This window comes from Gorilla gorilla, chromosome 9 (assembly GCF_029281585.2).
Source record: "Gorilla gorilla gorilla isolate KB3781 chromosome 9, NHGRI_mGorGor1-v2.1_pri, whole genome shotgun sequence".
Taxonomy (NCBI): domain Eukaryota; kingdom Metazoa; phylum Chordata; class Mammalia; order Primates; family Hominidae; genus Gorilla; species Gorilla gorilla.
Window position 1 is genome coordinate 98,502,783 of NC_073233.2, and position 26,733 is coordinate 98,529,515.

At 34.8% G+C, this 26,733-nt stretch overlaps 1 long non-coding RNA gene across 1 annotated transcript in view; it reads left to right on the plus strand.

The window, feature by feature from the left end:
* The window catches only part of LOC109028810 (uncharacterized), a 724,848-nt gene that overhangs the window by 403,090 nt on the left and 295,025 nt on the right, over positions 1-26,733 (plus strand). Inside the window, exon 3 of the long non-coding RNA XR_008669849.1 lies at positions 2,151-2,254. This is a non-coding gene — a long non-coding RNA (uncharacterized lncRNA). The remainder of the gene's footprint in view (positions 1-2,150; positions 2,255-26,733) is intronic.

Sequence of the window (26,733 nt, forward strand, 5' to 3'; positions counted from 1 at the left end):
GGATCACCTGAGGTCAGGAGTTTGAGACCAGTCTGGCCAACACAGTGAAACCCTGTCTCTACTAAAAAACACAAAATTAGCTGGGCATGGTGGCACATGCCTGTAATACCAGCTACTCGGCAGGCTGAGGCTGGAGAATCCCTTGAACCCGGGAGGTGGAGGTTGCAGTGAGCCAAGATTGCACCTCTACACCCCAGCCTGGGTGATAGAGTGAGGTTCTGTCTCAAAAAAAAAAAAAAAAAAAAAAAAAAAAAAAAAAAAAAAGCAAAGCAAAAGTAGTAGAAAATATTTAGAAATTATAATTTTGAAAAAAGAATTGTGCCCAGAATAAAGAATACAAAAAAAATCAGCATTAGGAAAACAAACAACCCAATAGAAATTAGTCAAATATTTGAATAGTCACTTAATTAAAGAAAATATCTGGTTGTAAAATAAGCACATAAAAAAGTTCAAATTCATTAGTCACTAGGAAAATTCAAATTAATATAATTTGACACCATTAAAAACTTATTCAAGTGGTTACTATAAAAATATTGGCATTTGTTACATATGGATAGCAGAGAAAAAAACAAACAAAAAAAAAGAGTTCTGACAACAAGGACTATAAGAATGAAGGATAACTGAATAGTTCCTGCATTGCTTTGCTAGAGAAATACAAATGCTACAGACACTAGTAAACAGTTTGAAAGTTAATTACAAACTTAAAAATAGAATCCTCTTATATCTCAATAATCACATTTATAACTATTTATTCTAGAGAATGCAAAACATATGTTCACAGAAAACCTGAACATCTGGGGGTAATTTTCACCCAATGAGAGATTGTCTGGAAACATTTTTGGCTTTTCCATCTGGAGAGGAGGGTGCTGCCGGCATCTGGTGTGTACAAGACAGGGATCCTACTAAACCTCCTATAGTGCACAAAACTGTTCCCCATAGCAAAGAGCTATCCAGCCCAAATTATCAATAATGCTGACATTGAGAAACCCTGCTATACATACAAGCTTATAACAGCATTAATTGTAACCACTAAAAACTAGAAACAATGTAAATGTCCCTTAATGACTAACTTGATAAATTTTGACATATACATATAATGGAATATTCTCTGAAATAAGAAAGAACAAACTTTTCCTACACATGCAACAACTTAGATAAATATCAAATGTTTTATGCTAAGTGAAAGATGACAGACTCAAAATGTGATATACTGTGTGATTCCATTCACATGATATACTGATAAAGGTAAAGCTTTAATGATAGTGAAACTTTTTGTGGTTTCCAGGGATTAGGGCTCGAGGTTGAGTCTATCATGAAGAAATCATTAGGGGTGCTAGAATTATTCTGCCTTATGTTAGTGGTATTGGTTACATGAATCTATGAGTGTTAAAACTCATGGCATTCTATACTCAAACAGAGACTTTTACTACAGGCAACTTAAAAAAAAGTCAGTTTATTAATGCAATTCCTGTAATTCGGTTTTATTGTTAGAAATATTATATTAGCAGTTTCCTGTAAGCATCCCATAGCTTCACAAAAGCTTTCATTCATTGTGATATGATTGTTATATGCTAGATGCTTATATACGTTATCTAATTCAACTCCCACAACACTGTAAGGAATATGTAATTCTGATTTTACAACTGGACAAATAGTTATTTGTACAGTACTAACTGGGGGTGGTAGAATATAAATCATGCCAGTAAATTATAATTTTAGTGTTATTTTCAGTTATTTTTTGAGATATTAAATTTTAATTCTCAAAGCCTATATATCTACCTTTCTTTTAACTAAAAAGCACACAGAAAGAGAATAATGGTGAACATAGCATTTGCATTTTCTTCATTCTTCTGACTTTTGATTCTGTACTTGGTATTGTTTAAAATTTTTTTCAAGTGTTCATCTTTTTATTAAAAATCTCATATTATTATGACTATCAGGAGAAGCTGTAATTGATAAACAAATCATTGTTAACACATGATATGGTTTGGCTGTGTCTCCACCCAAATCTCAACTTGAAGTGTATCTCCCAGAATTCCCATGTGTTGTGGGAGGGACCCAGAGGGAGGTAATTGAATCATGGGGCTGGTTTTTCCTGTGCTATTCTCGTGATAGTCAATAAGTCTCACGAGATCTGATGGATTTATCAGGGGTTTCTCCTTTTGCATCTTTCTCATTTCTTTTGCTGCCACCATGTAAGAAGTGCCTTTTGCCTCCTGCCATGATTCTGAGGCCTCCCCAGTCATGTGGAACTGTAAGTCCAATACAACTTATTTTTATTCCCAGTTTTTGGTATGTCTTTATCAGAAGTGTGGAAACAAACTAATAACGGTAAATTGGTACCAGTAGCATGGGGCATTGCTGAAAAGATACCCAAAAATGTGGAAATGACTTTGGAACTGGGCAATAGGCAGAGTTTGGAATAGTTTGGAGGGCTCAGAAGAAGACAGGAAAATGTGGGAAAGTTTGGAACCTCCTAGAGACTTGTTGAATGCCTTTGTCAAAAATGCTGATAGTGATATGAACAATAAGGTCCAGGCTGAGGTGGTCTCAGATGGAGATGAAGAACTTGCTGGGAACTGGAGCAAAGGTGACTCTTGTTATGTTTTAGCAAAGAGACTGGCAGCATTTTGCCCCTGCCCTAGAGATTTGTGGAACTTTGAACTTGAGAGAGATGATTTAGGGTATCTGGTGGAAGAAATTTCTAAGCAGCAAAGCATTCAAAAGGTGACTTGAGTGCTGTTAAAAGCCTTCCATTTTAAATGGGAAACAGATCATAAAAGTTCAGAAACTTTGCAGCCTGATGTAGTAGTAGAAAAGAAAAACCCATTTATTTGAGGAGAAATTCATGCCAGCTGCAGAAATTTGCATAAGTAATCATGAGCCTAATGTTAAAGCTCAAGACCATAAGGAAAATGTCTCCAGGCCATGTCAGAGACCTTCACAGCAGCCCCTCCCATCACAGGCCTGGAAGCCCAGAAGGAAAAAGTGGTTTTGTGGGCTGAGCCCAGGGTCCCAAGCTGTGCAGCCTAGGGACTTGGTGCCCTGTGTCCCAGCCACTCCAACCATGGCTGAAAGGGGCCAATATAGAGCTCAGGCTGTGGCTACAGAGGGTGGAAGCCCCAAGCCGTGGCAGCTTCCATGTGATGTTGAGCCTGTGGGTGGACATAAGTCAAGAATTGAGATATGGAGGGGCCAGGGGCAGAATGATATGGTTTAGCTGTGTCCCCACCCAAATGTCAACTTGAATTGTATCTTCCAGTTTTCTCACATGTTGTGGGAGGGACCCAGGGGGAGGTAATTGAATCATGGGGGCTGTATTTTCTTGATAGTGAATAAGTCTCATGAGATCTGATGGGTTTATCAGGGATTTCCGCTTTTGCTTTTTCCTCAAATTTCTCTTGCTGCCACCATGTAAAAAGTGCCTCTTGCCTCCGCCGTGATTCTGAGGCATCCCCAAACACGTGGAACTGTAAGTCCAATTAAACCTCTTTTTGTTTCCAGTTTTGGGTATGTCTTTGTCAGCACCATGAAAGCAAACTAATACAACAGATAATTTTGTTTTTGTTTTTTTCAATCTAATGAGGAATACTTCATATTTTTACTCACATTTTAGAGTTTCTTTGTGTGTATCCACAAGTTTCCTCCCAAGATTTCTTGGCCTTGAACAATCTCTGACCAATGAAGTGTTTTCATTTATCTTTACTACCTATAATACGAAATATTTCACTTATGAATCTCTTTGTCATTGTATTTATAGATAGCATCTTTTTATTTCATTTCTCAATAATAACAGACAGATTTTGAAGGAGAAGCTGTGGAATTCTAAGCATCCTGACTGACTGTGCTCCTTCTCTCGTATATAATGAAGCACATCTAGATCTCAGTGCTGTTATGCAAGATGTTGGTACTTTGGCTTTTTACAAAAACTGTCTTCGGAATGATTTCACTGAAGTATTTCTTCACCTAATCCCATTTGACACTACATGTATTAAATATGCAGTATTTTATTAGGGATAATGAAATAATACTTTAGAATGATTTTTTTTTTTGCATTTAGAAGCAAAGCTTTTGCAATTAGATCTTATTTTTAAGAATAATACCAACAAGCACATAGCATGATTCATATATGTATTTTTTAATTGAAGATAGCTGCTTTTTTCAAATAGAGCTGTTAACACTCTTCGATATTATTATTATGAAGTATTCTTTCAAACTAAAATTTAAAATGCACAATTTGCCTAGATGCTCTGAATTATGCATTTTTGATATAACAGTAGTAAGCCATTTTTATAAGTACAAATCCTCTGATAATAAATTTCTCACACTGGGCAGGGGTTCTCAGTGGATAGTATTCAATCTTTGGTGCACTTCTGTGGTGGGAAGACCTTCAATAAGCGCAAAGTATACTTTAGAAAGTATACACTCTAGGGTAGATTAAGGTTACTTGTGTGAGAATATTAATTCTAAATGAATCCTAAACTTATTTCTCTAAAGTCTCTGATTGATGTAAGAATCTTGTGATAAGGAAAAGACACTAAATTAACTCTAGCCATGTTGGAGGTGGCATTACATTTGTGGCAGCATAACAGAATGTTTAAAAGCATGGTTAGAATGGTGGCAATCCTAGTTCAAACCTGGCTCTGTGGCAAATTACCTGGGTTATTGTAAAGTAAACTGCTAACCTGTTGTCTCCTCAATTCATCTACTTCTTTTTATGTAGCCTATGGTGTCATTCATTTTTATAGCAGCTGTAACATACATAAAACTCATTAATTTACCATAGCCTGTAAGATTGCAGGCCCTGGGGAAAAAACTATGTGCATTAGAATCCTAGATCCAACTTACTAGAAGTGTAAACTTCAGCAGATACACTTAGCTTCTATTTCCTAATCTGTAAGATAAACATAACAGATCTACCACATATAGTACACAAACTAATATAAATCACATATTCAGTACCAGGTAGATAGAATTATTCAAGAAATAAGATAGTGAAAGTGATGATGATAACATTTATATCATGCTACATAAGTGCCATCCTCTCTGTGTGAGAATTTGCTTCTGTACCTGAGGGAACAAGATTATATTTGTGCCCACAAATACCATCTTGTATATTTTAGCTTATTATTCAACATTTTTTGGATATTTTGGGGTCTTGATTCTGTACCTTGGTTGTGTCATATCTACCACATATGTGATGAATAGTGCCTTCATTAAGGGTAATATTAATACCATGTAACAATACATATCTGAGTACCAAACTCTAGGGGCAAGCTAGTAAAATTCACCATTTAAGAAAATATTGGTTTATTAGAGATATTGTATTAATAGAGATTTTTCTAAATATTGAATAGTCACATACCTAAGTATTACGTAAAATTAAGTTCTCAATCTGGGCAAGGTATTGCATGCCTTTAATTCCAGCTACTTGTGGTGAGAAGGTGAGGAGTTGAGGCAGGAGGATTGCTTGAGTCCAGCAGTTTGAGGCTAGCCTGGGCAGCATATCAAGACCTTCATCTCAAATAGAATGAAATAAAATAAAATGAGATAAAATAAATTGCAGTTCTTCCTGCAGAGCATAGAATATAAACAAGATAATCAAATGCCCTTTTTTAATGTTTAATTTTTGTGGGTACGTAGTAGGTATAGTAGGTATATGTATTTATGGAGTATGTGAGATATTTTGATACAATAATGAAATGTGCAATAATCACATCATGGAAAATAGAATATCCATTTCTTCTAACATTTATCCTTTGTGTTACAAACAATCCAGTTATACTCTTTTAGTTATTTTTAAATGTACAAATAATTTATTTTTACTATAATCACCTTGTTGTGCTATCAAATACTTGATCTTATTCATTCTTTCTAACTTTTCTTACCCATTAACCATTCTCACCAATCCCCAACCCCAGCACTACCCTTCTCAGACTGTGGTTGCCATCTTTCTACTCTCTATCTCCATAAGTTTAATTGTTTTGATTTTTAGATCCTGCAAATAAGTGAGAATATGTGATGTTTTTCTTTCTGTGTCTGGCTTATTTCACTTAACATAATGACTTCCAGTTCCATCCATGTTGTTGCAAATGACAGGATCTCATTATCCTTTACGGATGAATAGTATTCCATTATATATATGTACCATATTTTCTTTATCCATTCATCAGTTGACAGACACATAGGCTGCTTCCAAATCTTGGCTGTTGTGAAGCATGCAGCAACACACATAGGAATGGAGATATGTCTTCAACATACTGATTTCCTTTTTTGGATATATACCCAGCAGCTGGATTGCTGGGTCATATGGTAGCTCTATTTATAGTTTTTTGAGGAGCCTCCAAACTCTTCTCCATAGTAGTTGTACTAATTTACATTCCCACCAACAGTGTATGAAGATTCTCTTTTCTCCCTATCCTCTCCAGTTATTGCCTGTCTTTTGGTTATAAGCCATTTTAACTGGGATGAGATGACATCTTATTGTAGTTTTGATTTTCATTTATGTGATGATCAGTGATGTTAAGCACATTTTCATATACCTGTTTTTCATTTGTATGTCTTCTTTGAGAAATCTTTTCAGATCTTTTGTCCATTTTTAATCAGATTATTAGGTTTTTTCCCTATAGAGTAGTTTGAGCTCCTTATATATTCTGGTTATTAAACCCTTGTCAGATGGGTAGTTTGCAAGGATTTTCTTCCATTCTGTGGGTTATCTGTTTGCTTCGTTGATTGTTTCTTTTGCTGCGCAGAAAAACTTTTTAACTTGATGTGATCCCACTTATCCATTTTTGCTTTGATTGCCTGTTCTTGTAGGTGCTTGTAGGGTATTTTACTCAGGAAATTTTTGCCCAGACAAATGTCCTATAGATTTTCCCCATTGTTTTCTTCGAGTAGTTTCACAGTTGCAGGTCTTAAATTTAAGTCAAAGTTCTGGCTTCCTCTGACCAAGTAAGTGGCTAAAACCACTGAACTCCATTGGCACACTGTTTAGAACTAGGGAACAGTAAAAATGATGGTACATTTGCTTGTATTCTTGGCCTTAGATACATTATTTGCATTCCTTGTACACTGTTTAAATCGTAAAATGACAGGAAAACAAGCTTAAACCTTAACTAACTGGTCATTCTTGCTAAAGGTCTAACCCAGACCCACCTCTGTGGTCTTGCCTACCTCTTCGTGATATTTGAAATTACGACTCTTGAAGGAAATTATGTAGAATCTGAAAACAATAAGCTTAAGAAAAAAACTCTATATTGTGTGATATTATTAATTTTAGAACTTGGATATTAAGTATTTATTGAGACCTTTGGTAGGCCTGGGGGTATGTCATCTGGATTTCCTCTAAGATACCTGTAAGAGAACTTTTGTGAGAATTAAACAACATAAAATATGTCAAGACCCGTAGTAACTACCAATTAGTTCTTGAAACTTTACCTGAGCCTCTTATTTAACTTTATTCTCATAATACACTGTAGCTAAGTAGGCTTTGAAATGGCGTTTCTTTGAAAATCCAAAAAGGTAGATACAGGTCTGGAACCCAGGACTGCAAATCTTTTCCTTGCACCAGTAGATCTTACAGGATCTAAGGCAAACGTATATGAACTTTGGCTTTATCTTTACTGCAAGTTAATGCTGGAAAAACAGGGCAATTTTTCACAGAGAGAACATCCTAATAATATCAGTTTAGTACAAAATAGCGGCATCTTAGTGAACCTTGTGTTTTTCCTTTTTGTTGCAGTTGTTGCTAGAAAACATAATCGGAAGGTAGCTATTCTTTTACCATTATTGATTTTTCTGCACTTTCATTATTTGGGATCAGGTAAATGCTGGTTTCTTTTGTGGGTTTACAGAAAGAACATATCAAACAGAGAGTTAAGGCTCCCAAAGAGACCAGCTGTAAAGAGAATACTTCAGTGGTGGTGAATAAACAGATAAATATCTAATGGGGTAACATCATACCTATTTGTTCCATTTGATCACTTGTTCTTTGTTGTAACAGAAGCTTGATGTATTTTTTTTCAGAGAGCCTGAACCTGGCTGATGTGCTTTGTAGGTGGTAGAATCATATAGTAAAAAGACCAAATGCTTTGAAATTACACTTACTTAGATTTAAATGTATGCTGTACCTTTTTTCCCCCACTATGGGGTTATAGGTATTTTTAAACTCCACGAGTGTCAGTTATTTTTTCTTCTTAATAAAAATAGATGATCATAGTGCCTACTTCATAGAGTTGATATATAGATTAAATGAGATAATTATGCAAAATATCAAATACTCTTCTGAATGCCTTATAAAGACTTAAGCAAGTTCTTACTAATGAACTATTATTCTGTTAAACAAATCTATTTATTCACTCTATCAATTAAATGTTTGTTAATTATTCCTATGTGTCAGATGATACTCTAGATGCCAGTAGTCCAGTGGTAAAGAAAGTTCTTGTTCACAAATAAATACATGACAACATGTGATACAAAAAATTAAGAAGCTTAAGTGCTTAGAGATTGCAAAGTGGTATTATTTTACATAGGGTAGTCAGGCAGATGTCTCTGAAGATGTGACATTTGAACCACGAACTAAAAGACACAAGGGAGCAAGCCAAGCAAATAGTGAGAGAAGGAGTGTAAGAGCAGAGAAAAAAGCAAGGCAAAGCCTAGAGATCATAGTGTGCTGCAGATGATTGAAAACCAGAATGTGGACAGAGTGAGCAGAGTGGTAGGAAATGCTGTGGAAGAGGTAGTGTGGGGAGGAGCCTTGAGAGCCAAGTTAAGGAACTTATTCCAAATGTGATGAAGAGAGGCCCTTGGGAAATTTTGAGCAGAGGGCTACCAAACCTGCCTTACATTTTTAAATTCTTGGTTTGAGAACAGCCTATAGAAAGGTGAGAGTGAAAGCAGGGAGGCAAGGTGGGGGCCTGGAAGTTTCAAGGAAATAGATAACGAAACTTTGGTCTGGTGGCAGTAATAAACCTTGGTAGAAATGATGAGATTCTGAATAATTTTGGAAGCAAAGTGGAGAATAATTATCTGACAGATTGAATGTGTGTTTTGAGATAAAATTAACCATGAAATCTCGTGTTTATCTTTTGAACTTTCCTTGTATTTATTTTTTGCATGAAACATGCAACTGTTGAAAACGCAATACAATGAATCTGATTTATGCACTATTCACCTCCATAACTTGAAAACATAGCCAAGCTTGTTCCAGATACCCCTTGTCTCTTCCTTTGAATTGCTTTGATGCAAATTCCAGATATCTCCTTACTGATCTATAAATACTTTAATACATATTCTAAAGTATAAGAACTCCTTAAATTTTTTAATTGCAATATCATTATCTCACTAAATTAACAATAACAAAATCAAAATTCAGTTGGTGTTTGTATTTCTCTGAATGACTTACAATGTGTTTTTACTTATGTGTATTTGAATAAAAATCCAGGAAAATCTATACATTGTAATTTATTGATATGCCTGATAAGTTTCTTTTGATTTGAGAATACTTTTCTCTTTCTCTCTCTCTCTCTTTTTTCTTTTCTTTTTCTATTTGAAATTAATGTCTACATATCCTGTAAATTGATAATACTAATTGATTTTTTTTTTTGCTTTTAGGGGACTAGGCTACTATAGAGATTGTGTGATGTATCACCATCATGTGATAACCAATGTCTTGTTCTCTCTGTTTTTGTAACAGTTATAATTATTAGTTACTAATTATAACTGTATGATTCACTAATTTGAAAATTCAAATTTCTTCTTCAGTTTTGGCTGGAATATTACTGTAAAGAGATTCTTTCTCTCATCAACATTTTGATTACACAAGAGTACAGATAAGTATTGCAATCTTCCCTTTTATTAAATGTCCTCTGAAAGTGACCAATGAGGCATATATTTGTTTGTATGGATTTAAATCTATTTGATATTTAAATTGTCCTGACTTTGACCAGTGAGAGTTTATTTGATTTGGCTTTTGAGCCATTGATTGGATGATGCTCAACTACACTGGGGAGAGCAAACCACTTTACTGAGTTCACCTATTCAGATGCTAATCTCATCCAGAAACATCCTCATAGACAAACCCAGAAATAATGTTTAACTTGGGCATTCTCTGATCCTGTTTAATTGAAACATAACATTAACTATCACAATATATTAATTTTTTACTTTATCTCTTTTTAACCACTCTAAAACATTCAATTCTTAAAGATATAAATGTCATTACTTCACTGATATTTCCGCAGTGTGTGTGTACCTGGGCATGTGTGTTCATGTGGATGCACAAACAAAATAATTGTCTTAGAATAAAAGTATAAACATCACCCCACCATAGATATAATTGCCAAGAGCAGTTTAAGATATTATAGCTTTTCTCTTTGTGCTTAAGGAAGATATAGTTAAATTATATATATATATATATATATATATATTTTTTTTTTTTTTTTTTTTTTTTTTTTGAGATGGAGTCTTGCTCTGTCGCCCAGGCTGGAGTGTAGCAGCATGATCTCAGCTCACTGCAACCTCCGCCTCGCGGGTTCAAGTGATTCTCCTGTCTTAGCCTCCTGAGTAGCTGGGATTACAGGCACCCACCAACATGCCTGGCTAATTTTTTGTATTTTTAGTGGAGACGGTATTTCACTATGTTGGCCAGGCTGGTCTCGAACTCCTGACCTTCTGATCCGCCCACCTCAGCCTCCCAAAGTACTGGGATTACAGGCATGAGCCATCATGCCCAGCCAAATAATTGTTTTTAATGATCACTTGGACTATTTCTCTGTGTATATATTATGCTACCAAATGAACACAAATTATGTTCATTTGTTTAATTTCCCTTTTTTTAATATATTTTTTATTTTAATTTTATTTTTTTGAGAAGGAGTCTTGCTCCGTTGCCCAGGCTGGAGTGCAGTGGCTCAATCTTGGCTCACTGCCGCCCCTGACTCCTAGGTTCAAGTGATTTTCCTGCCTCAGTGTCCCGAGTAGCTGGAACTACAGGCACATGCTACCACATCAGGCTAATTTTTGTATTTTTAGTAGAGATGGGATTTCTCCATGCTGGCCAGGCTGGTCTTGAACTTCCGACCTCAGGTGATCCACCCTCCTTATCCTCCCAAAGTGGTGGAAGTACAGGTGTGAGCTCCCATGCCTGGCCAATTTCTCTTTTTATTTTTATTAATTGTTTTACAATAATTTATTTAATTTTTATAACATTGTAAAGTATACATAGTCTGTCTTAGTCTGTTCCAGACTGCTATAACAAAATACATTTGATTTATAAATAATAGACATTTATTCATCACAGTCCTAGAGACAGGGAATTGAGGGAATTGCAAGATGAAGGTGCTGGCACACTTGGTGGCTGGGGAAGGCTTGCTGTTTGCTTCACAGGTGCTGTTTTGTTGCTGTGTCTTCACGGGAAAGCAGGGCAATAAGGGGGAAAAAAAAATCCCTCAGGCCTTGTTATAAAGTCACTAATTCCATTCATGAGGGGAGAGCCTTCATGACCTGATCAAGTGTTTGTCCAGGCTACTTAACAAATTTGTTTTTGTTATTTATCCCCTCTCTTTATAAATAAATTTATTTAATTAAAATTAGATAATTTCCTCCATTTTATAAAAATTCTACAGTTAAAAATACTTTATTACTATTATCTTTTACTACAGAATCTTTTTTTTCCCCCCAAGGTCGCCAATAATTGTCATCAATAATTTCTGTGTTGCCAAATTGAATAGTCTCGAACAGGCCTCACCTACTTCAAGTTTTCTGCAGCATTTGATAATTTTTTTTGTGTGTTTTTGTTTTTTAATATTTCCTACATTTGGCACCTGTCAAAACTGGAGAGTGGATAAATAACAGAAGCAAATTTCCTATGTAGCCTGTAGGTGCTGGGATCCAGTTTTTTATTTTTTTATTTTTTATTTTTTTGGAGAGAATTGACCTCAAAAAGGAGCACAAACTTTTATCCATGGAAGGAAGAAAGATTACATAGGTATAAATACAAATAGGTTTACATGTGTTGTGGTTGAAGTGGTTTGAAATTACATTCTTATTGTACCTACTTTCTAGTGAAATATGAAGATTATATTGTTATGAGAAGTAAGAAGTTTGAGTGTAAGAAAGCATTATGAGAGGTTAGAGAAGGTAAAAGGAGGTATAAAATACACAACCAAATGAGTGGAAGAGTAGACCGACCAGAAGAATATACAGAAACATATATGTTTGGTGTTTGTAGCCATGTTTGAATTGAGACTGTAGCAGGATGAGCCGCAGACAAAACTCCTCAGACACCGAGTTAAAGAAGGAAGGAGTTTATTTGGCTGGGAGCATCGGCAAGACTCCTGTCTCAAGAGCCGAGCTCCCCGAGTGAGCAATTCCTGTCCCTTTTAAGGGCTCACAACTCTAAGGGGGTCTGTGTGAGAGGGTCGTGGTCAATTGAGCAAGCAGGGGGTACATGACAGGGGCTGCATGCACCAGTGGTCAGAGTGAAACAGAACAGACTGGGAAGTTTCACAATGTCTTTCTATAATCTATATATAATATCAGTTGCTAGGTCAGGGGTCGAATTTTAACTACCAGGCTTAGGTTAGGCAGGCCCAGGCCTGGTTTCGGGTCTGGTTCCCTGGTTTCAGGTCTGGTTCCTAGGCACCAGGCTACCTGCCTTTAGTTTTGCTTCGCTTTCCTTTTCTGTGTATAAAACAATATAAAACAATATGAGAGGGTCTGTCTCTCTTCTCTCAAGACTGATCACTCATTATAGTTATTTGTCTTTAGAAACTTTAAGCTATTTGAGGACTGGCAAAGACTAAGTGGATAGTTAGAATTATACAAAATTTAAGTTTTGTGAGGTAAGTAGAAGCAAGACAGAGAGCATGCCAACATAGTGAAGCTGTGTGCAAGTAAATGTCTGTAACGATAGTAATTGAAATTAAGCTAAGTAAGAAAGAATGTGGAGACACATGGAGAAATAAATGGTTAAAATTTGCAAGACTGAAGATTCTGGTATTTAACATTGCATCACTTGGACCAATAGGATTTTGTAGTCAGAAAGTAGGATTTCTTATGTTATGATTTTACGGTGATGTGGTTATTAATAACAAAGTCTATGATAGTAGTTAACAAACTTTTTGGCTTGTGATCCAATATTAGAAACAGAGGGTAGTTTGCAAATATTTTCTCCCATTCTGTGGGTTGTCTCTTTACTGTGTTGATTGTTTCCTTGGATATGCAGAAGCTTTTTAGCTTGATGTAATCCCATTTGTCCATGTTTGCTTTCTTTGACTGTGCTTTTGAGGTCTTACTCAAAAAATCTTCGCCCAGACCAATGTTATCAAGCATTTCCCCAATGTTTTCTTCTACTACTATCATAGTGTCAGGTCTTAGATTTAAGTCTTTAATCCATTTTGATTTGACATTGGTACACGTACATCACATGTGTCTCACAAATATATACAACTATTGTGTACCCATAATAATTAAAAATAGAAATAAAAGAAATTGAGAACATCCTAAAAGTCTTAGTTTGAAATTGCCTTTAGGCTTTTGGAACACTCATATTTTACATTTTTACATTGAGACATACTACATAAACATACATATATTTGAATAAAAAATTTTTGAAAACAATTTTAATCCATACTACATTAGAAAATATTAAATATTTTCTATTCTATTCTGTTTTTAATATGCTTATTATTATATGCCCATTTTCATGACTCATTAAAGGCCAAAACATGTAGTTTGAAAAATAGTGGTTTAGGGTGTGACCATGGGAACTGGTGACCAAGACAGGCACATATGAGTTAGAGGAGCCCCAGATTTTGCATAGACAAATGACAAGATTATAAACGGAGGGAGAAAGAGATAAATGCAAACAATGAGTGACAGAGGCCTGAAAGTAGGATTCAGATAACTGAAGCAAAGAGAGGAGGTGCATCACCAGCAGGTGGCCATTCCCTTTAAAAAGGTATTTTATCAAATTACTGGAGAAAAAAGAGATTCTTTTATTACTGTGTGTGTGTGCATGTATGTGCATGTATGTGTATATATATATGTGTGTGTGTGTGTATCTTTTTGAAAATTCTATACTTTTTGCATTAATGTATCATTGTTATCTTAAGTAATATCTGTACTCTCACCGTAAGTGCATATGGAAATACCTAAGCAAAATGCTTTTCCAGGAGGCAATCTCGTGGATAAAAGTGTGCCTCTAAGATAGGATTCTGGATGTGGTTGGGTGGTTCTTATTTATAGAGAGTGTTTGAACTTATTGGTCTGCGTTTTACAAAGACATGATTTCTGAAAGGATACTTTAAGAATAGGGTGTTACAATACTTTTGCTCATGAAAAGAATGTACTAGAACTTGAAATATTTCAAACAAAATGATAGGAAATGTTAATTTTTAAAATTCCCATCTATAAGCACATTGTGTTCATTACTAATATGTTTTGGATTTATTTTTATTTGGTTATCCATAGTATTTTACTGAATTTAAAAAAATACAGCCAGTCTCAATTGTCCTGAAGGAGATTATCTGAAAGGCATTTATTTTATTACATGTTAAGTTCAGAGAGGGCAAGAGGGAGCAGCCTTGCCTTTTAAGTCTGATTTTGATGATGATACCAAGGTCAAGAAAACCTGAAAAAGAGTTAAAGAAACACGAGGACAAATTTTAACAGATTTTTCTCAACTGATTTCCTGTACTAATTTAGCTATTCTGGATTTTATTTTATTTAAGAAACAGAGCTTTTTCTAACACCAATGAGTCTAAAGCCTGTAATGATAACATAATTATCTGGAATAAATTTCATAGACAAATGGAGGAAATCTGTGAAATCACTTAAGTAAAACCTTTTTATTGGGAACCTTTTATGTGTCAGGCATTATGCAAGGTACTCTTAGAATACACATTTAAGATAAATAAATAAATAAATAAATAAATAAATAAATAAAACTTTCCCACAATTCAAAACTCTTAAAGACTCATCAAGATAAATAAGCATTATTTATAAGACAAGCAATGCATATATTTATACTCCTATTTGTGATGTCTCCCCTAAATTAGATCCATAAAATGAATGCTTGTGGGAGTGATTTAAGTGTTAAAGTTACTTGGAGGATGCTGTTTTATTAACCAAATAATACTGCATTTCATTAATAATTAAATAAATATTTTTCTCTCGTCATAATGGCACCATTTCTAAAGAAGGAAAACTTTAATCTGAAAAACTGGTAATGATAGAGAAATGTAGCTTACCAATAAATATGAGATAAAGAATATATCTCACAAATATATGAGATAAAGAATATTAATAAATTTTAAAAAGTGAGATATAAAAATGAGATTTAAAGAAAAGTAGAAAGAAAGTCTTGGGATTGTTAGCCACGGTAAGTCTATTTTCTTCATTGACACTTGGCACCTTCCGTCTGTTGTAGATGAATGCAGCTGCAACTCTCTGCCAACTATAATTTGGTTGGCAGTAATTCTACCCTAGCAGAGGGTACATGATTGCTACTTCTCCAGCAGAAACAAAGACATCGTGAAGTGTAATTCCATGTTCATGCTGCTTCTTCATTACTATACTTTATAAATAATTTATTCATTTCGCTTTATTTTAAACCCTAGGTATTTGAGTATGGCATGACATGTTTTACTCTAAACTACCAAAAAGTACTTATAATAGACATACCAACCAAAAATAATTATGGTAAGAATAATAATAATAAATTAAAGAGGCAGTATTTACTTAGTGTTTATTACTATGTGCCAGACACAGCATTTTGATGTATTACTTATGTAATATAGTAACCTATAAAATATCCATTATTTTTACCATTTTATGGGCAAAGAAATTGAGACTTATATAAATTAAATACCATGCCAAAAATTACATACTACTATATTGTAGGTTAAATACAGGGTTTCTATCATTGTTTTAAGGGATAAGGTATATTGTGATGTTATAATTTATTTTTCTCCAAGGAAACAAAGAGAAGGTTGATGAAAAGACTGAAAATCACAGGATATATTTCTCTATTTGTCCAAGTATTTGAATCGCAATAAGAAAAAATCATGACACAAATAATTTCAAGAAAAAACTGTGACCAATCACTGATAAACTCTCCATATTGTTTTGGCTTTTAAGCCTGGCAATAGTATCTAAAAGTATCAAGAAATTTGGATCAAAGCTTTCAGATACTTTAGAGGCAAGCATAAAAAAATATTAATTAGTTAACTATGAAATGATTTCTGGAAGATTTCAAATCCTGAAAGAATATCTCAAGAAATCTTTAAATATGGTAACATACCTAACAATTGGAAATATCAATCGAATTGTCTTTGAAGACTGATATTATATGGGTATTTTCTACTCAGTACATAAAACAGACATCACAGATTACAATGACTGTGTTTGTGTAAGGAAATGAAAACATAAATTTAAGCTCTACATTTAAATTCTATTTTATAATGCTGTGTCAAAGTTCTAGTTTATTCGGTGTAATTTTACATTAGCTTTGGTTGTGGAGGGGTTTTTCTTCTTGTTTCTTCCTATCCAGGCAGATATATTTTTCTTTTATTCTCAACCTCATGTTCTGAGACCAAGACTTTATAGATAGATACACACACACACACGGACACACACACACACACGCACACACATTTATGTGTTCTCCACATTCGATAACGGTTTTGGGTTCAAAACAGAGAAAATAAATTTGAAAGTATCTAATTTTATTTCTCTAGGGAATGAGTATCTTAGATGAAGTATCATAAAATAGACTGGTTTTGGTGGTAGCTTGATGACACAGGAAAGCATGAAAAGTATAACATGAGAGACATATGAACAAATTTTCAGTAAGTCCACTGAATCATGTTTTATAGGATTTTCAAACAATTTGTTTTGTTTCGCATGGTAGTCAAGAAGTTTCTATATATCCGTGAGAGATTCAAGGTCAAGATCCATGCTTTGGTTTACAAATGTCTCTGTTGACTCTGTCTAAGAGCACTCATAATGCGTTAGGATCTATTTAGTTGCCTGACTTCACCCATAGACTGAATGTCTAGAAAACACCCCAACTTCTGGCAACTACTGTTCTTTTTATTATTCTATAACTTTGCCTTTTCCAGACTGTCTTATAAAGGAAATACAATATCTTGCTTTTTCACACCACTTTACTTATAAGTATTTATGATTCATGTATAATTTTGCAGTGGCTTGACAGCTCGCTCTTTTTCATTGCTGAATAATTATCCATTGTAAGAATGTACCACAATGTGTTCACCCAGTTACCTATTGAAGGATTCTGATTGTTTTCAATTGGGGGCAATTATGAATAAAGCTGCTACAAATATTTATAGGAAAGCTTTTTGGTCGACTTACATTTTCAAGTAAGTTGGATAAATATCTAAGGACTTCATTGCTGGATTGTATGGTACGATTATGTCTAGATTTATAAGAAATTGTAAAAATGTCTTCCAAAGTGATTGTACCATTCCGCATTCCCACTAGTAATGAACAAGTGTTCTTATTACTCTGCATCCTTGCCAGTAATTAATATTGTGTGTCTTGGATTTTTGCTATTCTAATAGATATTTAGTGGCATCTTATTGTAGCTTTACTTCATACAAGATAACCTTGATGTCTGCATAATATTCCCTTTTGTTGATATGAAATAAGACTAAAGTATTTATCTTGGTTTTTATAGGTTTATAATTTTAGTTTTTAAAAATTTAATTAATATTATGGTAAACATTCTTCAAATAAATCTGTGTGTATAATTCTGAGGATTTCCTTAGAAATCATCATTTTCCTGTTGTTTTTTAAAGAGTCTTTCATATATTTTGGATGCCAGTCCTTTAGCCCAAATATATTTGTTTTGCAAATATTTTGTCAGTGTAAGGTTTCCTTTTCAGTCTCTTAACCATATATTTTGCTGAAGAGAAGTTTTTAATTTTAATGAAGTCCAATTTATCAATTTTTTTCATGGATTATGCTTTTGGTGTTGTATTAGCCATCATATTTTACTCACCCAGTCACCTGTCATTGGCATTTGAGTGGGGTTGGTTTCATATATTGCCATCATAAACAATTATACAAAAAATCTGTATGCATATCTTATTTCTCATGTGTGTAAGTATAGTTATAGGATAAATTTTCAAAAGTTGTTGATGTAATAGCTGATTAAAAAATATTTTAACTTTTGATATACATTACGAAATTTTCCTTTCTAATATTTGATCCAACTCACAATTTTATCAATAGCATACAGAATTGTCTGTTTTCCCACAAACATTGTCACACTTTTAGATTTTATAGATAAATAGTCAAAAACAAATGACGAAAACCATAGTTTAGAATTTATGAATGAATGTGTGAATCTTGAGTTTCTCACCTAAAGGGAGTTTTTGATGTATCTTTATTCAAATGCTTCCACAGGCATAAGAGAAAAGTCTTGCTATCTGAGCCAGACATTTCACTGTACTGCAAACATATGCATTGTTTCAGAAATGTAGACCAAGGAAAAGCAAAAGAAATATTCAGGCCTGCGGGAAAGGTATTATGCTGCAAACATTGCTAAATGTGAAAAAAGGGGAAATTTAATTTACAAATTAATTAAACAAATTATTATTTTTTAAAAGCATCAGCAATATCAGACTTGACAAAAAAATTACCAAAGATAATGAAAGATATGAAACTGACCAGAAATAAGATTGCTATCATTTTCCCAAAAGTCCACATAACCAACAGATCGTATTCACATTACAGGGTAGTTCTCAGAGATCATATTCTTTATGTATAAAATGTGGAAAATAACATAATAACATAATCTACTACCTAAGGTAATAACGTGCAAACCCACTTTATAAACTGTTAAACACCACAAAATGTGAGTTACTTTGAGGAAACTATGAGGGAGGTGGTAGAGCTACTAAAGAAAAATTCTGATTAAGTCTAGATGCTTTTCAAATTAGAACACAATTGAATAAAATGGAATAGGCAGCTATTTTGTGATGCTATGTAAGAGGAAAGGAGATAAAGAAAATAGAAATTTATTGAATACCTACCATATACAAGACAGCGTGTTGATGGCTTACATAGATTTTATTTAAACTTAAAAATAAACTGATACTTATATGACACCTACATTAAACATACTTTTTAATGAAAGCTTAGCATTGTGAGCAGTAAAACACATATATATTATGTGGTCATGAGTTTTATAAGGAACTTAGGTTCACAACATAGATCCTGCTGCCACCACCCTGTGAAATGCTTTAGGTGACACCACCAATTGGAGTGTACAGACCTGCAGTCTGGGAGCACCTCAACTCGCAAGCACAGTGGGTTCCTAATCTTGAGGAGCCAGAAAACAAATTCAAGGCCTGATACAAGTTCCCCAGAGTTAGAACATGCAGTCCAAGAGTTGGGAGGGCAGCCTTAACTCTCTAAAATCTTACAGATGTGAAGCCAGTTGACTGAACCCACCTTATACCACAGTCAAACCCTCAAGAGCATAAATTGAATAAAAGATACCAAAAAATCCAAAGGGCAGCCACTTTAAAGACTGAAGGAACATCAGCTCCTAAAGATGAGAAAAAACAAGCACAAGAACCCTGACAACACAAAAGCCAGAGTGCCTTCATTCTTCCAAATGATGACTCTACCTCTCCAGCAAGGGTTCTGAACTGGGCTGAGATGGCTGAAATGACAGAAATATAATTCAGAATGTGGAAGGAACAAAGGTCATTGAGATGCAGGAATACACTGAAGCCTAATCCAAGAAAGCTAAGAATTACGTTAAAATTATACAGGAGGTAAAAGACAAAATAGCCATATAGACAAGAACATAACCAACATGATAGAGCTAAAAAACAAACTACAATAATTTGACAATACAACTGCAATTATTAATAGCAGAGTAGACCAAGAAGAAGAAAGAATATCAGAACTTGAACACTGGCTTTCTGAAATAAGGCATTCAGACAATAATAGAGAAAAATGAATGAAATGGAATGAACAGAACCTCTGAGAAATACAGGATTATGGAAAGAAACCAAATCTATGACTCACTGGTGTGTCCCTGAAAGAGATGGCCAGAATGGAAGCAACTTGGAAAACATATCTTAGGATATCATACATGAGAACTTCCCCAACCTAGCTAGAGAGGCCAACATTCAAATTCATGAAATGCAGAGATCCCCACGAAAAGGTCATTCCCGAGACACGTAATCATCAGATTATTCAAGGTCAAAATGAAAAAAAAAAATGTTAAAGACAGAAAGATCCGGTCACCTACAAAGGGGAGCTCATTAGCCTAATAGTGGACCTCTCAGCAGAAACAATACATGCCAGAAAAGATTAGGGGCCAATATTCAACATTCTTAAAGAAAAGAAATTTCAACCAAAAATTTCACATTCGGCCAAGCTAAGCTTCACAAGCAGAGGAGAAGTAAGATCTTTTTCAGATGAGCAAATGCTGAGAGAATTCATCACCACCTTACCTGCCTTATAAGAGCTCCTGAAAGCACTAAATATGGAAAGGAAACACCATTGCCAGGCATTACAAAAACACATATAACTATACAGACTAGTGACATTGGAAAGCAAGCACACAAACAAGTCTGCTTAATAACCAGCTAATATGATGACAGAATCAAATCCACACATTTCAATACTAACCTTGAATGTAAGCAGGCTAAATTCCCCAGTTAAAAGGCACAGACTGGCAAGCTGGATAAAGAAACAAGACCAGTTGGTATACTGTCTTCAAGAGACCCATCTTGAATGCAATGCCACCCATAGGCTCAAAATAAAAGGATGGAGAAAAACCTACCAAGCAAATGGAAAACAGAATAAAGCAGGAGTTGCAATCCTAATTTAGCAAAATATACATTAAACCAACAAAGATCAAAAAAGACAAAGAAGGTCATTACATGATGGTAAAGAGTTCAATTCCATAAGAAGACTTAACTATCCTAAATATATATACACCCAACACAGGAGCACACAAATTCATAAAACAAGTTTTAAGACACCTCCAAAGAGACTTAGACTCTTGCACAATGATAGTGATAGACTTCAACACCCCACTGACAGTATTAGGCAGATCACTGAGGCAAAAAAATTAACAAAGACATTTAGGACCCAAACTCAGCATGGGATCAAATATACCTGTCAGACATCTACAGAACTCTCCACCCCAAAACAACAGAATATACATTCTTCTCATCGCCATAAGACACATATTCTAAAATTGATCACCTAATTGAAAGTAAAACACTCCTCAACAAACGCAAAATAACTGAAATTATAGCAAGCACTCTCTCAGATCACAGGACAATTAAAATAGAATTCAAGACTAAGAGAATAGCTCAAAATTATAAAATTACATGGAAACAGAATAATCTGCTCCTGAATGACTTTTGGGTAAATAATAAAATTAAGACAGAAATTAAGAAGTTCTTTAAAACTAATGAGAACTAAGATACAACACAGAAGATTCTTTGAGACACACCTAAGGAAGTGTTAAGAGGGAAATTTATAGCACTAAACATTCAGTAATCCGAATGAAACCTGAAATGAAGGACTTTGAGACAAAAATAACATTCCAAAGATCAATCAATCCAGGAGTTGCTTTTCTGAAAAAGATTAATAAAACAGATGAATGCTAGGTAGACTATGAAGGAAGAAAAGAGAGAAGATTCAAATAAACACAATTAAAACAAAAAAAGGGATGTTACCACTGACCCCACAGAAATACAACCATCAGATACTATGATGAACACCTCTATGTACAGAAATCAGAAAATCTAGAAGAAATGAATGCATGCTTGTGCACATACACCCTCCCAAGACAGAACCAGAAATAAATTGGATCCCTGAACAGAATAATGAGTTCTGAAATTAAATCAACAATAAGCCTATCAAACAAAAAAAGCCCAGAACAAGGTGGAATCACAGACAACTTCTAACAGATATACAAAGAAGAATTGGTACCATTCCTACTGAAACTATTCCAAAAAATTGAGGAGTAGGGACTCCTTCCCAACTTGTTCTATGAGGCCAGCATCATCCTGATACTAAATCCTGGCAGAGGTACAACAAAAAATGGAAAACTTCAGGCCAATATCCTTGATGAACACATCAATACAAAAATTCTCGACAAATACTTGCAAACAGAATCCAGCAACACATCAAAAAGCTTATCCACCATGATCAAGTAGGCTTTATCCCTGGGATGCAATGTTGGTTCAACATAGGCAAGTCGATAAATGTGATTTATCAGATAAACAGAACTAAAGACAAAAACCACATGATTATCTCAATAGATGCAGAAAGTCTTTCAATAAAATTCAACACCACTTCATGTTAAAAACTCTCAATAAACTAGGTATGAAGAAACATATCTCAAAACATTGAGTAATCTATGGCAAACCTATAGCCAACATCATGCGGAATGAGCAAAAGCTGGAAGCATTCTCTTTGAAAACTGGCACGAGAAAGATGCCCTTTCTCACCACTCCTATTCAACATAGTATTGGAAGTCTTGCCAGAGGAGTCAAGCAAGATAAAAAAATGAAGGACATCCAGATAGAAAGAGAGGAAGTCAAACTATTTCTGTTTGCAGATGAAAAGATTCTATATCTAGAGAAACCCACAGTATCGGCTTCAAAGCTCCTTAGGCTGAACTTTAGCAATGTCTCAAGATAGAAAATTAACATACAAAAATCACTTACATTCCTATACCCCAACATCAGTCAAGCTGAGAGCCAAATCAGGGATGCAATCCCATTCACAATTGCAACAAAAAGAATAAAATACCTAGAAATAACACTCACTAGAGAGGTGAAAGATCTCTGTAATTACTGCTACAAACCACTGCTCAAAGAAATGACACACACAAATGGAAAAACATTCCAAACTAATGGGTAGAAAGAATCAACTTCATTAAAATGACCAAACTGCCCAAAGCAATTTACAGATTTAATGCTATTCCTATCAAAGTACAAATGACCTTCTTCATAGAACCAGAAAAAAAACTATATTGAAATTTATATGGAATCAAAAAAGCCTGAATAGCCAAGGCAGTAATAAGCAAAAAAGAACAAAGCTGGAGGTGTCACACTACCTGATTTCAAACTGTACTACAAGGCTACAATGACCAAAGCAGCATGGTATTGGTACAAAATCAGACACATAAACTAATGGAACAGAATAAAGAATAAAGAACCCAGAAATAAGTCTGCACAACTGCAGTCATCTGACCTTCAACAATGTTGACATAAATAACCCATGGGGAAATGACTGCCTATTCAATAAATGATGCTGGAATAACTGGCTAGCCACATGCGGAAGATTGAATCTGGACCCCTTCCTTACACCATATACCAAAATCAACTCAGTGGATTAAATACTTCACCGTAAAACCCGACACTATGAAAACCTTGGAAGATAACCTAGGCAATACCAATTTGGACATAGGAACGTGCAAAGATTTCATGATGGAGATGCCAAAAACAATGGGAACAAAAGCAAAAATGGACAAATGGGATGTAATGAAACTAAAGAGCTTCTTGATAGCAAAAGAAACTGCCAACAGAGTAAACAGACAGAATGGGAGAAAATTTTTGCAAATTATGAATCTGACAAAGGTCTAATACCCAGAATCTATTATGAATTTAGACAAGAAAAGAAAATTTACAAAAAAATAGACAAAGGACACTGAACAGACACTTTTCAGAAGAAGACATACATGTGGTCAACAAGCATATGAAAAAAAGCTCATTATCACTGATCATTAGAGAAATGCAAATCAAAACCACAATAAGATACCATCTCATGCCAGTCAGAATTACAATTATTAAAAAGTTAAAAAATAAGAGACACTGGAGAGGTAGTGGAGAAAAGGGAATGCTTACACACTGCTGGTGGAAATGTAAATTAGTTCAACCATTGTGGAAAGCAGTGTGACAGTTCTTCAAAGAGCTAAAACCAGAACTACCATTCAACACAGCAATCCCATTACTGGGTATGTACCCAAAGGAACATAAATCATTCTATCATAAAGACACATGTATGTGTATGTTCATTGCAGCACTATTCGCAATAGCTAAGACATGGAATAAGCCTAACTGCCCACCACTGGTAGGCTGGATGAAGAAAATGTGGTACATATTGTGTATTGTGCAGCCGTAAAAAAGAATGAGATCATGTCCTTGCAGGAACATGGATTGAACTAGAGGCCATTATCCTTATCAAATTAATGCAGGAAAAGAAAACCAAAGACTGCGTGTTCTCATTACAAATGGTAACTACATGACGAGAATACAAGGACACGTAGAGGGGAACAACAAACACTGGGGCCTACCAGAGAGTGGAGGGTAGGAGGATGGAGAGGATCAGGAAAAATAACTAATCGGTAGTAGGCTTAATATCGGTAGTAGTGATTAAATCATCTATACAACAAACCCCCATGTCATGAGTTTACCTATATAACAGAATTGCCCTTTTACCCCTGACCTTAAAATAAAAGTTAAAAACAAAAAAAAACCCTGAGGTTCAGATAAATTCAACTTATTCCACTTTTTCCATCTAGTGGATAGTGGCGGTAGAATGAGTACAGAACTCTCTCATTCTAAACTACATAGTCTTCTCAATACACTTTGCAAGAGTGGTTCCGTATCTCCAAACATGTCTCCTATTGGCGTCACACAAAGTTTGAATGGTTGCAACTAATTATCTTTTAGGCTAAGCACTGAACATTTTCTGTCAAAATTTATTCTTATTAAAATCTGTTCAATTATTAATGCATTTAATAATATAATTGAAGAAATTCATAGGCAGCTTACAATGTGCTAGGTACTGAAGATAAAAGAATGGGGGGTCTTTTTCCTCAAATAATAAGTCTAGGTAATGACTAGGAAAGGTGCACCAGGAGATAATAAAATAGAGTTTGGGCGCATACCAAAGGTTGGGTGAAAATCTAAGAAGTTTGGCTTCAGACTGCAATGCAACACAGAGCTGCTGGAATTAGAAGCATTTGAGGCAAGAGTCCTTTCTATCGCTTTTTATTTTCACCATATAGATGATTTTCTGTCCCCTATGTGTAGAGCTTACCCCCTTATAAGCACCAGTTATTGGTTCAGTGTTATTTCCTAGGACTGGGGAAAACCTATGAGATTAATCTTTCATAGTTCACCTTCTTCTAGAAATGATTCTTGCCTGGTGCTTTTTTAACCCTGTTATTTTGCTCAATGTTCAAACTTTCAATCAGAAAAAGTTATAATAAATTCCTTTATCCTTAAGGCTTAACATTTTACTTTCCCCAGAAATATTTTATTTTCAAAAAGACATGAAAAGCCTTGGAGCGAAAGATATTAATTTCTCAGTGTACAGTGTAAGATGTGTTGAATGAGGTACAGAAACAAGGTATTCAGGACTATCTCGGCCTCTTTCCATTTCTAGTCTCTGTTTTCTTTGGTATTAGCTTCTTTCTTTCACAGATTCTCATGGGAAAGATCTCTCACCACAAGTCCAGTCTTACCTACTTCCTAAATTTTACTGTCTCCAAAAGAGAGAGACTGTCTCCCAATAATAATGTTCATCCCTGCAAAAGGACCCACATTGGCCTTTCTTGAGTCATCAACCTGCCCATCTATTGTGGTAGAGGTAGAGCCTCTTAAAGAGGATTTAAAAAGATATCGAGAGTGACATACTCAAAACAATGCCTCACAAGTGATCTGTTAGGAAATGTTAATTCTCAGTATTAATTATATTTTGGATGAGAACCTCTGTGGGTCACTTAGAGATAATCATGAAAATTTAGAATAAGCAGAATCCAGAATTCACATCAGAATAGAGCAAGAAGTATTCCAGAATATGTAGTGAATACTAATTTTTTCTTCTTTTTTAATAAACAAAGTCCTCTTTTACCTAAAAAGCTTTAACATATTGATGGAAATCACTAAATAACAAAAACTAATAAGAAATTAGCAAATATGTTAAGAATGTATTAACCAAAATGTAATTTTAAAACAGTAGAAAATATACAATGTGAGGCAGGCTTAATTTACTCATAGTAAATATTTTAGGGTTTGCAGGCTATATTGGTCTCTTTCACAACTATTCAACCATCATTGTAGTGTGAAGGCAAGCATAGGCAATGCATACACAAATGATGGTGATTGTGTTATAATACACTATTTATAAAAACAAGCAATAGGCTGGATATTGCCCTTGAGCCATAATTTGCTGACCCCTACTATAGGCAGTGATGTTTCATATAACTATGGAGTTGTAGATTACTGGAAATACTTCCACAGAACGTTAGTGTGGTGTTTTGCTTTTGCAAATTATTCCATTTCTTTTGGGCACCATGGTAGGTTTTATTTCTTTACTCCATTTGAAATAAGGCATGACCACGGTGTTTTGCTTTTGTTCATAAAATGTGAGCAAAAGTGTCATGTGTTCTTTCTGGGTTGAAACCGTAGAAGTCAGGGCATGACTTGCCATGCCCTATTCACACCGCCTTAGTAAGTTTAGATGCATGTTCTGAGATTGGTCTTCAGAAGCATGTGTGATGAGCAGAGTCTTCTGATGTCCTACTATGGGCACATATTATGTATGGGCAATATAATTCTATTTTGTTATTCCACTAGAACTATGAGGTTGCTTCTTTTTTGCAGCATAATCTAGTGTCTTCTGAATGGTACGTCCAATTCCAGTGGCCCACCAGTT